A 13,387-nucleotide genomic window follows, 5' to 3' on the forward strand; every position below is an offset into this window, starting at 1 on the left:
CTCACATGAATATTTTCACGTTTCAAATGTAACTTGAGCATTCAGCAGTGCTTGGATTACTGACCTAAGTGCTGCTAGTGATAATATGCCTGTTCCAGTGATATTTGCTCTCAAATGATTTACTCTGATTCTGAATATCTCTGAGCTTTTATAACAAAATATGAGAATGCAGATTATTAGAAGTTATGTAAAAGGGGCTGATCAAATTACACATAATGTGTAAAAATATACTGAACCTTAAATGGTATGAAAGTCAAAGATGAAACAATCTCACATGAAAAACCAAACCACCAGCAGAGAGAAATACATTTTCACTTGATATGTATTAGAGAAAAATAGTGCATGTAATTAAGCCCTCTTCTTAGCAAGTAGAAGGATAGTTTTCGATAGTTTCTATATTCTGGAGTAATTTAGTTTTGTGTGGTGCATTCAAAGAGCAGCCCTAGGAGCCATGGAAGAGCAGTTCTGAGAGCAGTGTCAGGGCTGGCCCTGCCCAGGCACACGAGCACATCACAGCAGCACCAGCAGAAGCTTTTCTGTGCCCCATGGGGACTCAGCCAGCCCAAACACACTCTGATCCTGCTGAAGGAATAGAAGAAAACTAGAATTTGGTGCTCCCATTATTCCCTCTCATTGCTTCACATGATGCAGTGGACAAAATATTGTTTTATCGCTGTTACATTTTAAATGAATTTAAACACTGTTAATGTCTGTGTCTCTGATTCATTCAGTTCCTTCCTCACATGCCTGATGACATAAATAGTCCTGACTGAATCTACAGGGTTATTCACCCTTTTAGAAGCAGGCACAGATTTAGTGTCTTTACCAAAATAAGATACTGATTCCCATTATTTGTGGTTCAGTCATTTCCTTTGTCATTCTTTTCTCTCACTTCTTTTTATTCAAATAAACCACATCTACGTAAAAAAGAGAATTACACTAATAAAATGTTCATGTCCCAAAATGTTCAACTTTCTCACTCAGGATTTGCCTTAGCTCACAAGAATAGTCCCATTTGACTCCAGCACTTTTTAGTGCAAGCAAGTAGGAACACTAAATGTCAGACTCTGTCATTTAGGCACTGACACTGATAACTGACAGGCTTGTGGAACAAGGAAACAAAACTTGTAAACAAAAAAAAAATAAACACAGCTCCATTTCTATAATTGGCTAAGAAGCTGGGTGCAAAAGGTCAGAATCTAGACAGAAAGAAGATTAATATTTTCTCTGTGTCCTTCTGTTGTCTGTATCACCTGGAGCAGGCAGACCTGGACTTTGTTACAGGTAAATAATTACAGTTGTATCTGCCATAAATATCCACTTGAAGGGGCTACTGCAAAAAAATTGAGATTGTATCTCCAAGCAACTGTCAAATGGCTAGAATAAATTTAGAGGGCTTGAAATACTGATGTACACTTTCTATCATAGATATCTCTTGGTCTAGACTTTCAGGCTGCATTTTGACAGAACACATCAGATGACTGAGAAATTAGGGACTCAGGACCAAAAAAATTACATAGTGTTGGCACTTGTGGTTTGTGTCTTCCTTACCTGTGGTTCTAGCAAACAGGAAGTCATTGCTTCTCAGCAAACCCAGAAATATTAACAGGACATATCCTTTTGCATTTTAAACACAGAAGGCAATAAATCTTGGACCATGATGGCAAGCCTAAAGAGGTCACTGGGTAATGGTAAGCATAATATCTGTACTTTTCAGTGCTACAATAAATCTGACAGTGCTCTTTTTTAAAGTTGGGATGCTTCTGTACAGACTGAAGATCAAAAGTTTCCTTGCCCCCCAAAAGAAAAAAAAAAAAAAAGAAAAAAGCACACACATGCACTGCAATCACCTGTTTTTCATTTTACATATTTGGTGGAATAGAGAGTGAAAATAATATGCCTGTCTCTTTTAGTGTGGGTGATATTCTCATAAGCCCTGACTGAATGAGAAAAATCTGTCCCTTATTTAGAAGAATAGATAGGAAAGTCGTTCAGACTTTGAACTTCCTTGTGTATTTACCTCCCTTTCTTACTTTCCCAAGCACGCATTAAAATATCATTATGGGGGTTCCTTCTCAGGCTGACCCAGAGGTTTTGATTTCATTTCAGATAATGACTCCAGTGCAGGTAGCACTGACCTCCCTGCAGCCATATCTGACCATACCTGTTTGCAGGGGTCATGCTTTTCCTGCTCCAGAAAACTCCTCTCAATATTTCCTGGGTCAGATGAGATGTTCTTTGGGTTACAATCTAAGGCATTAATACTTCAGAGCCTCCAGCTTGGCAACCTTTTCCTTAATGCATAACACATGTAGAAATATACTGTTCCTTGGAATAAAAATCCTGCAGACACATAACAGTTCTACTACACAGACCTATTCCACCTGCACTTGCAATGCTGCTGCTGTCCCCACCAAGCCAGGGAAAAAGGAAATAGGAAATAGCATGCACTGAATTTTTTCTTTATTTTTGTGTATAATCATGGATCTAGCCAAACTCCAGAGACTCTTTCTTTATGGTAACTTCAAATATGAGGTATAGTACTAAAATAAAGGAGAAGTGAATAGATGCAAAGTCTAAAAAAGACACACATATGACATCTTGTAATATACCCCTTTTCTCTTCACATTTACCACTTGCTCCTCCCTGAGCCATGACTTACCTAGCTTGCAAGTCAAGCCACGTGTTATTGCTTAGCAGACTGAGATAATCAAAGCAAGAATAATAGACCAGGATTATCTGGCCAGGCAACCTGAGAAATGAAGCATCACTGAGCTGCCAACTGCAGTGGGCCAGGAGTAAGAGGACAAGATACCCAGCATCTGAACCCCACGCTAGGGCCAGCTCTGTGCCCTGGTGCTGCCCTCTGTGCCCATGTCTGCATGTCTGAAGCAGAGCTGAGTGTTACCTGTCAATCCTCTGCCTCACCACCTGTGAGACTGAGCATGCATAAAGGTGTGGTAGGGAGCTCTGCCTGCAGCCTTTATGTAGACTTCAGCAGCTATTTACACTGCTTGTTTATATTATTCTTTTTCCACTTTCTCTGTTATGGCAAACAGAAATCACTTGCAGGGAGCCATCAGGGTAAAAGGATCTCACCAGAGGAAGCTCCAGCGTTTTGCTGTGGCTCATTTTTCACACTGATGTCAAAGCAAACCTCTGAAGATTGCTGAGCAACATGCCCTCCTCACTGTCCATGTTCCCCCCAGACCAGTCATCACCTCGCCTACTCAAACATCTGCTTCTCCCACCTCTCTGCTAATGATACAAATGATAATTTTTCAATCTTCCAGCAATTATCTTAGCCCTTTTTCTCATGTTACCATTTCAGTGCAGCAGGAGCTCCATGGGAACAGCCACCATGTCACTAAATCTGTCCTCATGACACTTTACTGTCTGCAGATGGTGTGAGATTGACTTTGCTTTCCAAAGTGAGAATTTAATCCTTGGTAAATTATTTTGATTGCATCTGTGAAGTACGTCCATTATCCTATAACCAAGGATAGAGTGTAGATTTATATATTGCCTGATTTCATGGTCTAAATTCACAACTGGACATTAACAAAATATTGTAATAATACTTGTTTTGACAGTGGTCAAATAACTCCTTCAAAGTGCACTGGTATCAAGGGAAGGATTCCTGTGAGATCATAGGTGAGTAGACTCTTGATCAGAGTAATGATGTAAATTAGTATGAATTTTTATGCATATGAGTTTAGGTGGACTGAGTTTGTACATTGCACTTTTGCCCCTGAAAAACAAAGGGACAGCTCTTTTTTTTTCACAAAGCAGTGATTGTGTTTCCAAAGCCTCGTGGAGAGCAAGACTGTGGAACCTGCAATCAGATGTTTAGAGGTTCCTAAGTCTGGTAGAAAGTTTTGCAGCCTCTGTTTGCATTGTGTTTTGAAAAGGGCATGATTAATTCAGTCCAGGACTACAGTGAAGGTTAGTAACATTGTAACTGGAAATACATGAATTATTCCAAACCTCCTGAACTCTATTATTCAGGAATATCTTCAACTAGTAGATGTAAACAAGCCAACAGGCTTCCTTTCCCCTCTGTCTTACCAGGAGTGATATGCCAGTATAATGCATGAATGCCAGTGCAGCACAAGATGAAAACAGGCCCAGCTGCAGCTCTTTATTTGGATTTGCCAGGCAGCAAGGTGGCAGAATTAATTCCATCACCAACAGTGAGGCTTATAGAATGAATGCCAGGAAAATCAACCGAAATAGACATTAGACCAAGCCACTGTTTAAATGCAGTTTCTGTGTTGTTTTCCAATTCAGAAAGTTAGGATCCCTTTAGAGGGATTTAGGTCTTTATGTCAGAAATGGGGAGAGCAGAAGAAGCCTCTGTCAGAACATGCAGCTGATGTAGGTCATTAGCACCTACGGACATGTAAATGTCAACAGGTTATCAAATTACATATCTAAATTCTGCCTGAGGGTAGCATGTTAGCAACAGAATTATACTAATCCAAAGTAAATCTATCTATATATAAGTATTTTTTGACACTGTGCATGCTTTTCTAAAACAAACACTTTACAAAGCCAATTTTGCTTTGTACACAGAAGTCTTCCATTGTAGGACAAAGACAGAACACAGCCTGAGAACCCCCTTTGAACATTGCTCTCCTGACCTGGGATTTGCAGAGCTGCCTGTAATAGCACTTTACAAACAAGTTGTTATGACAAGAATTATTATATTATTATTTTAGAATTCACATCGGGATGTTCACCCAGGACTCCAAAATACTTTGTCATCATGAGTTGTACTATTTTACAAGGCAGAAACTAATGGAAACGAAATTCAAGACCTTACACCTATAGTTGAACAGTAAGTTGATAACTGAATTTGGAAAAAGCTCCATTTCCCCATTTGGGGCTGTTTCACAAGCTTCCTGTGAAGGGAGGAAAAGGAAATTTTTGTGCTTCTGCACTCAGTAAACTTTTTGTCTTTGAATAGCTAAAGTACGCTTAGAGGAAAGCTGGCAAAAATACAAGCACTGAAGTAGTCACTATCTAGTGCACTCAAATAAATACTATTCCTGTTCAGTAAATTAGCACATTTATGAGTTATATACTTTGTCAGCACTTTTTCTCAGCCTGCATAGACCAGATTTCCACTACATCATTCAGAGGTTAGCAGGGAACAAAATTAAACCCTCAGTGTTTTCACCACTGTACAACCTGCAAAGTCATTTTTCAATGCACTTAACAGGTTATCTTGGAACACTCTAATAAATGGTGAGCGTTGCCTTTGACTTTCCCTTAGCAGAACTCATTGTTCATCTAATTTTTGCAACAGATTTCCTACCTCGTTTAAAACTTCAGCTAGAAGTGCTTTCCTGTTACATATTGCAAACAGACATATACAGTGACTCAGAAGCTTGGATCGGGTCGTGTAGTCAATACAGATTTTGGCAAAAGACTGGGAAGCCTTTTTCTGGCTGAAAGCTAAGAATGATAAAAATAGATCCTGATTTTACAGTCACAGTGACAAACTGGCTTCCAAAAGCTTCACAACAGCACAAAGGGAACAAACTAGCAAAAGGGAAGTGAGCTGGAAAGATATATATTTTTCCCCAACAAGACTCAAATTCACCATCTTTTGTGGTTTACAATGATCTTATTTCATTGCACATGGCATGTGCTGCACAATGACAACCCAGAAGTCAGCTTAGCTTGCAAGCAGCCATTCTCTTCCAAAGCTTTTCTGTGAGCTCAACACATTTAATTCACAATCACTTACAGACTTATACAACCCTATCAAATAACCAAGTCTCCTGAATCATCTCTTACCTACAAGATATAATTTTATTCTATTTCATATGATTTCATTATCTTATTTTTGTCACTTGATCTCATTTTTCTTGGGGTTCTAAAGGATTTAACAACGAATGATAAGAATGAGATTATCAGCACAAAAATAGACAATAATTAAATGTCAGTCATGTCTGTGACAGAACAAATGCAATTCTGTATCTCACTACTTTTGGTGCTGGCTAGTGCAATACTCATTAAATATTTTTACCGTTAATGCTGATAGTTTTGCAGTTATTTCAAACAGATTAAATACATTTCGCTTACCTACCCTTCATTCTTCCTCCTCTGCAAATAAGTTTTTTTCCAGTGAAAGATTAGCATAGCTGGTACCAGGAATTTCAAATGGGATTGTTTATGCATCAAAGAGTAAGTATTAATAACAAAAATGCACTCACAGTATGATTGCTTTGTGATGATTAGAATATAAATTGTTGGTTCTATATATACAGACACACACACACACAATGAATTATGTGCCTCACCATGGTATGTCTCTTGCATTCCTCTAACATCTGATAGTCAGATGCCACGTCACACACGAACTTGTCAACTGCTTTTATCACTAAAAACTTTGTCTGTGGTGTTGCAGGAGCTGACAACCCAGCACACTCAGAATCCACCTGAAAACACATCAGCCAGAGAAATATTTTGCTTTCCTAGGGGTGAGGGGGAAGGAGGCAGCCTCTGCCCCAGGATCAAGGAAGCAAAGGCATTAACTTCGCAAAGAAAGTAGTTTTCTTCTTGTTGATGATGAGAGGTACATGCTAAGCAATAAATTAAGTGAGCACAGTTAGTGGTGGACAGAAATTCCTTTCTGCAGGCTCCGCTCCACCACGTATGAGTTATGGGATCATCTCTAACTTGTGAAAATAACTCACATATCACACTCTCCCCATTGCTATGCTTGCTACTCCTGCCTGTGGAGCTGGTGCGAAAGCATTGAGGCTGGACAAGGATGGAGGAGTCTGAGGCTCCATTTAGCAGAAGGGTCCTATGGTGACTCTATCAGCTCGTGAAGTGTCAGACAGTGAATGGTGAATGGCCAGAGTCTGCCTCTCCAACTGGGCTCTGCCATTCCTGCCCTTCAGCCAGGGGCAAGATGCTCTTGAGCACAACAGCACATGGTTTCACATGGGGAGGGGCTGAAACCACACCTGTGCTGTGGCCCTTGTCCAAACCCCCCCGACCTTTGGGAGAAGAGATTTTCCCAGGAATACAGTGAGCAGAGCAGCCAGATAAACAAGCAGCTGACCGTGAAAGCTGTGGGAATAAATAACACAGTGTTAAGCGCAGGCTAGGCTAAGTATGTGAACCTTCAGTCAAAGTTCTGACCTCAGCTTTTGCAGACATACCCAGGCTCACTTTAATTGCCTGGTTTGCAGGCTGGAAGGAAAGCAGCTGCTGCAGCACAGAGCCCTGAGCAGGTTGCAAATACCCCATGACTGGGCAGCACGGAGCTCTCTGCTGCTGTGCCCAGGTCAGACCTGCTCCCCAGGCAAAAGAAATCTACCTGTCCCTTTCTGAATTAAACAGCTGAAATGGAGCAGTGAGGAGCTGCACTGAAGGGAAAGCTGTCCCTCTGGATTTGGTAATGTGGGCAAGTGCCCCTGCAGCAGCCCATCCCCAGGATGGCTGGGCTGGCTTTGATCACTTAGGCTGCTATTCAGCAGCTCCAGCAGCCAGTGTATAATGTCCTTCTCACTCCTTTAATAGGAAAGGGCTGCCTTTATCCACAAGGCAGAATCATGCTTATTATCATGTTAATTAATACATTTCTAATGAGAAGCCGTTTCTCCAGTTTATACAGAGCCAAAGTGAAAATTGAAATGATTTTGCTAATTTAAAAAGAAATTATTTGAAAAATAAGCAAGGAAAAAACTTCAAAGAGACAAACAAAAGGAAAAATACTGGCACTAATGAAATGTTGGTTAATTATCCTTTTGTTCACCCTTTTATATCTTTCCCCCATTCTTAATTGTCTCATCTAATTAGATTATAACTATTTACAACAGGAATTATATTCTACTTTGTATTGCATATGGGGGTCTTCATAATACAATGCAAACATAATCTACTAATAATAATTAATGAGGAACTTTTTTTTGCAGTGTGAGTTTTTTGCAAGCCAGGGAGCCTAGCATGGGTGTGTAATTGGTTTCTGGGCTTGACTGTATTAATGATAAAGGAAAAGAACTCAAGATTTTGCAGACTTAGTTATTTTTTCTCATCCTGTGCCTGGCCAGCTTCCTAAAGCTCTGGATCACTGTTCTCAGACCTAAGATCATCACCTGAAAGCAATTATTCTCTGTAGGCTGGTACTCTTTGGTATTTGCTGAAGGGAACATGTTGCATTAGGCAGAAATAGCTGTCACCTTTAGGAGGATTGTTCCTCTCCTTTCTGAGGCTGTCCAAGAAAAGGTTGTTCTGCCTGGTCTCAACATCACCAATGCCTGTTTCGGGTCCAAGAGAACAGTGAAGCTGCTGCATTTGTGGTGGTGCTGCAGTGCAATGCATGGGCACCTCTGCTCTGTTGCAGCTTCTTCTAGGAAGGTCAGCAGTCCCTCCCCAGTCCTCAGAATCCTTCCTGTGGGTATCTCTGTGTCACATAACATCCTTGTTAAGGAACTGCATAAATTGTTCTTTTCCATTATAGAATGACAGGGGAGCTTCAGGAGACGCTGAGGGCTCACTGAGGTTGTGGCTCCACACACTCCAGAGTCAGAGGCTTTCAAGAGCTAACAGAAGACAGATAACAACATTTCCCTTCTGCCACCTGTTAATTCTTTTTAACAGATGGAGAACTGGAGAATGGAGAGATTAAAAGCCATGGTACAGGAAACCATAATTTTTCAAGACAGTGCTTAAACACATGCTTCTGCAAGCACAGGCTTCTGTCCCAGCAACGTCGAGGATGTGCTTATAAAGTTTTCTGACCCAGGATTGAAGTTACCCCTTCAGAGTCATAAAAGCAGTGGAACAAACTGGCCCCAAAATCCCCAGTTCACATGGTAGCCTTGGCCATATCTTCACAGAGTCTTTTTCCAAAACTCTGGAGGGCTGATAACCCCTTTGGCTCTCCAGCTGGAGGCTGCAGCCAAATCTTTGTCTCAGTTATTTAGATAGAAATGTTGCTTCAGGTTTGGGAACAAGTTCCAGATGCAAAATCAAGTAAAGGTAAAAAAATTAGAAAGAGGAGCTAGAGGCTTTACATTTCAAGTCTCCTACAGTTTAATCTGCTTTAAATAAGAAAAAAAGGCATTTACTTGTGTTTGGATTGTAAGTAAGAAGAGAATCAGATTCATCACAGCTACAATACAGTGCAAGCTTTTGTGGTACTTCTATACATTTTAGCATTTCATACCTTATTTATTTACAATGAAAATGATAAAACTTTCAGGGTTGGATACTAAATCTGTGTGATTTATCAATATATCATTGGCTTAGGAGGCAAAATATTGCTTGTGAAGCTGAGAAAAGCAGTGTTAAAATAAACTAAAAGTAGGGAGAGGTTTGCCAAAAACTACTTTAATCTTGGCCAACACCCTTAATTGTGCTGTGCCTCAGTATTCCTTCCTATTCATGTGTTCAGGAAAATTATCCTCTCTTCTTCCCAGGCATTGATTGCTTTACCTGCTTTAACTAACTTTTAGAAACACTGAGGTAATGCCTTAAGTACCAAAATCCCCTTCTTACCTATTTCAAATTAACCCCTTGCAGAATGGCACCTAGTCCAGCTCTCCTAGAGATTTGGAAGCTCATAACAGCTGCACTTCAAATCATCCAGGAAATTCTGGATAGTGCCCATAAAGGTTGTCCTACAGGCTCTTGTAGTATGATAAACAACTAATGCACACATTTCAGGTACTACAAAAACAATCCACAAACCCTCCTATGCAGCTACAAAGAGATTTTAAACTGAGATAGGGAATGCTGTAGCTTGTACCTGGGCCCTTCCAGATGTGCTGCCTTGTTCTCTGCTACTCACATGTGCAGAAGTGAGACTTCCACACCTCCTTCATGGTTTATTTCCCTTTCTCTGGTGCAGGTGGTGCCTGGAGAAAAGGATGTTTGCCACTCTGCCCCCCCCACAAAAGTGATGTTGCATTTGCAGGGCACTTTCATTTCCCACTGCTATAAGTTTAGCAGAAAATGAGTTTCACCTTTATTTCCATAATGTCTCTGTATATCATGGTACGTACACTTGAAAAATTAAAAGCACTAAAGAAATTTTTAAATGAACCTTCACCTAAGCACTGGAAAAATGAAACAGATGATGTGAAATACAATAAGGGGAAAACACTTCAGTTACCAAACAAATGCTCTTTAGGTTCTTATTCCATTAAAACCTGCATCTGCTTTCAAAAAGGATGTTTTGCTATCACATGCAAATTCCTCATTTTTCAAGGAAATCTTTATATAACCTGCCTATTTGGCCTTTGTTAGTCATGCTGCAAAGATTTAGAAGCTTTGAAGATTGTCTTAACTAAATAGAGCCACAAGAACAACATTGCACTTTCTTCCAGTCACTGATCAGGCTTCTAAAGAGTAACTAATAATGTGGATTTTAAAGTGCGAAAAGCAACATGAAAATATTTAATAGTAGAACTAACAGCACAGCATACCTTCTGCAGAAACCTGTCTGCTTTACTTTCCTTTTATCAATATTGCCAAGAAAGTAAATTTGTCACTGCACAGTTGAAAATATCTCAAAGATCTACTTTAATGTTTCACGCTACGTTTGCAAAACAAGAGTAATAAAAATAATGACACCATTATTACTCTTCCCTCTTTGTTTTCAGTTCATCACTTGCATATTTGAATAATGAATTATATTCACATTATCTCTACACTTTTGCTCTTGACTTCCTCTGCTGGCTGAAAGTAAAGCTATTATCCAGTTGTCAGCTCTGAAGAGCCATTCAACAAAGCAGCCAATGGTCCTGACATGTAGATATACTACTATGCAAAATTATCTGGAGTACAATTTCAAGCTATATATGAGAAAATTACCAGCCAGCATAAAAATGAATCTTCAGCCAAGGTGAAATATTAAAAATTTCATCAGGGCCACTTTAGAACATAAATAAGTAGACAACAGAATTAGTTGTGAATTAGGCACAAAAGGCTAATTAACACTATTGTATCATCTTGATTGACTTAAAGTCTATTAAATCACTATTTTATTGTCTGAATCTCTGAACCTTACAGGAAAAATAGAACCTTCTTCTATTAAGAGGCCCCTCTTCATTCTCAGATCTGCAGCTTTTGACTGAATTTCATTAAGACTCATTCCAGTAACCAATACTTTGCACAAGTAATTTCCTGATAAAGGAATTATTGTTTGTATCATTTGATTTATACAGCTTTTTTATTAAGTGCCATGTTAAATTATAAACAAATCATATAAAACAAAACCCACACAATTTTCCTTTAATGTCACATCCCTTCTTGTAATTATAAATATAACTGGAGCTCCAGATGAAGTCAGATTTTCATGATGCAGTGGAGGGGCAAACACAGCTTAGCAGCAAACATTCTCAAGGGCAAAGACTTTCTTCTCTTCATGCTCAAGTGTTTTTGTCAGGAAAGAATAACTGAGGTTGGGAAGGTGAGGAGGTGCCCTCTACCAGACAGAAAGTGATGTCCCCAGGATGACATTAAACAAGCAGGTACAAGAGCAGACAGGAAATCAGAGCAAGATACTGTGCTTGCTTTGAAGAATTGTCTAGGAGAAGAGCAGCTGCTGCCTCTGTGGTCAACTTTTACTCATCTGAATCAGCTGCCTCAATCCCTTTTCTGCCCATTAGACCTGCTCCTGTTGGCAGCACGGTATTGGAAACAATCTTCAGACTTCTGAAAGTTAAAAGACAAAGCCCCAACTCATCTTCCTTGCCATACAAGGTGAAAATAACTGGTTCTCCATAAAGAGCGCAAAATATATCCCATGGATCTCCTTTGGGGGTGTCTTGAAGTGCATCAACTTATATTGAAATTTAGAGAGGGCTGCAATGATTTGAAATGTGCTTTCATGAATTAAAGCTTCTGAAAATTTATATCTAGGAGAATTTTAGCACTTTACTAACACTGTAACTTAACACTGTAACTGCCTCCCTTCAGCACTGATGTGTAAGCAAGCAGAAGAAATTATTTACCTAAGAACATGGAATGAGGGCAATCACTCATCTAAAAATCTCAAACATGTCCTCATTGTCTTCCTGGAAGTCTTGTTCTTATGGGATCAGAGGACAGTAGCCATTCCTGGATATCCAGCAGCCTGGCAATAGTAACAGTACCTTTTTTTGGTCTGTGGTCATCAGCAAGTCCTGGAGAGAAGAACATCTTCTACATATCAATTGTATGGTGCAGGCAAAGGGAGTTGGGCGCGTTCATGAATGTGCCAAGAAATGTCGACACATGCACAATAACCCCGACATGCCTGGCTTACTGCACACTGGGAATCCATCTCATAATGCATGCATGCATATTTCTGCCTGGGAAATCATGGAGAGCAGCATGGCAACCCTACACAGAAAGTCCTCTTTGAAAGCCATGCTCTCCAGCCAATGTTTAATTCATTAGGTCGGCCTTCCTTAATCGGTGATCAGAACAGTTTAGCACATGATGCATTAGGAGAAAGGAAAGAAGATGAAGAGTAATTGAGTAACATTCAAAGTTTATCTTAATTATTATTGCTTGTAAATGAAAATCTGGCAATACAATTTTCATTGTGGGCTTTGTTTTTTAGCCATAATATGAGACCAAGTGAGCAGTAGGAGTTGAGTAAAAATTAGATTATACTGATTCCTACTCTGCATACCTGTTATTAACCATGACCCATCCATATAGCTCATACAGAGCGAAACTTTGCATACCATAAACAAAAAGCCCAGGAACATTTTTTTCTGGGCAGAAGAGGCAGTGAGACAGTTAACTCAGCTGTAGTCACTTACAGCACAGGCTTCTTGAATTAGATGAGAAAATCCCACACCTAGAACCTACTTAGAGCTACTCACACTTGGATATATGCTTAGGTGTCCTCGGCACTGAGGTACAGGAGCTCTAGTATTGATTCCCTGCCTTCAAGGCTGTGAAAAAAGAGAGCTAAGAGCAGTCAGGGGATGTAGTACTACAAGAAGAGGCTACCTGAGATTTGGAGTTTGTCTGGGAGAAAAAGATTTATTCCCAAGTGTGCCTTTCCTCCAATGTCCTTGGCCATGTCACTTAATTCCTTCTTCCTGGTTCCCAGCCTGCAAAGTGAAAGCATTTAACTATTTCACATGGATGTTAGCAGCAAAAATGCAGGGAAATCTGAAGAGCCCTGATGATATAATAATGAGAATCTGACAAATGTTGCTGATGTGGGAAAGAAAGAGGTTCAAAGGACATCAGAGCTATGCAGACACATCAGAAATTAGAATATGGGCATTTTGAGTTTCAAAGGAAGCCCTTTGGGTCATTGACTATATACTATCCTACTTTGCAAACATTTTTCCTTATATAAATATTAAAATGTATTCCCACCAGAATATAGTGTTCTTATACTGAGGAGTAGTACTTT

Source organism: Melospiza georgiana, chromosome 7 (assembly GCF_028018845.1).
Source record: "Melospiza georgiana isolate bMelGeo1 chromosome 7, bMelGeo1.pri, whole genome shotgun sequence".
In the NCBI taxonomy this organism is placed as follows: domain Eukaryota; kingdom Metazoa; phylum Chordata; class Aves; order Passeriformes; family Passerellidae; genus Melospiza; species Melospiza georgiana.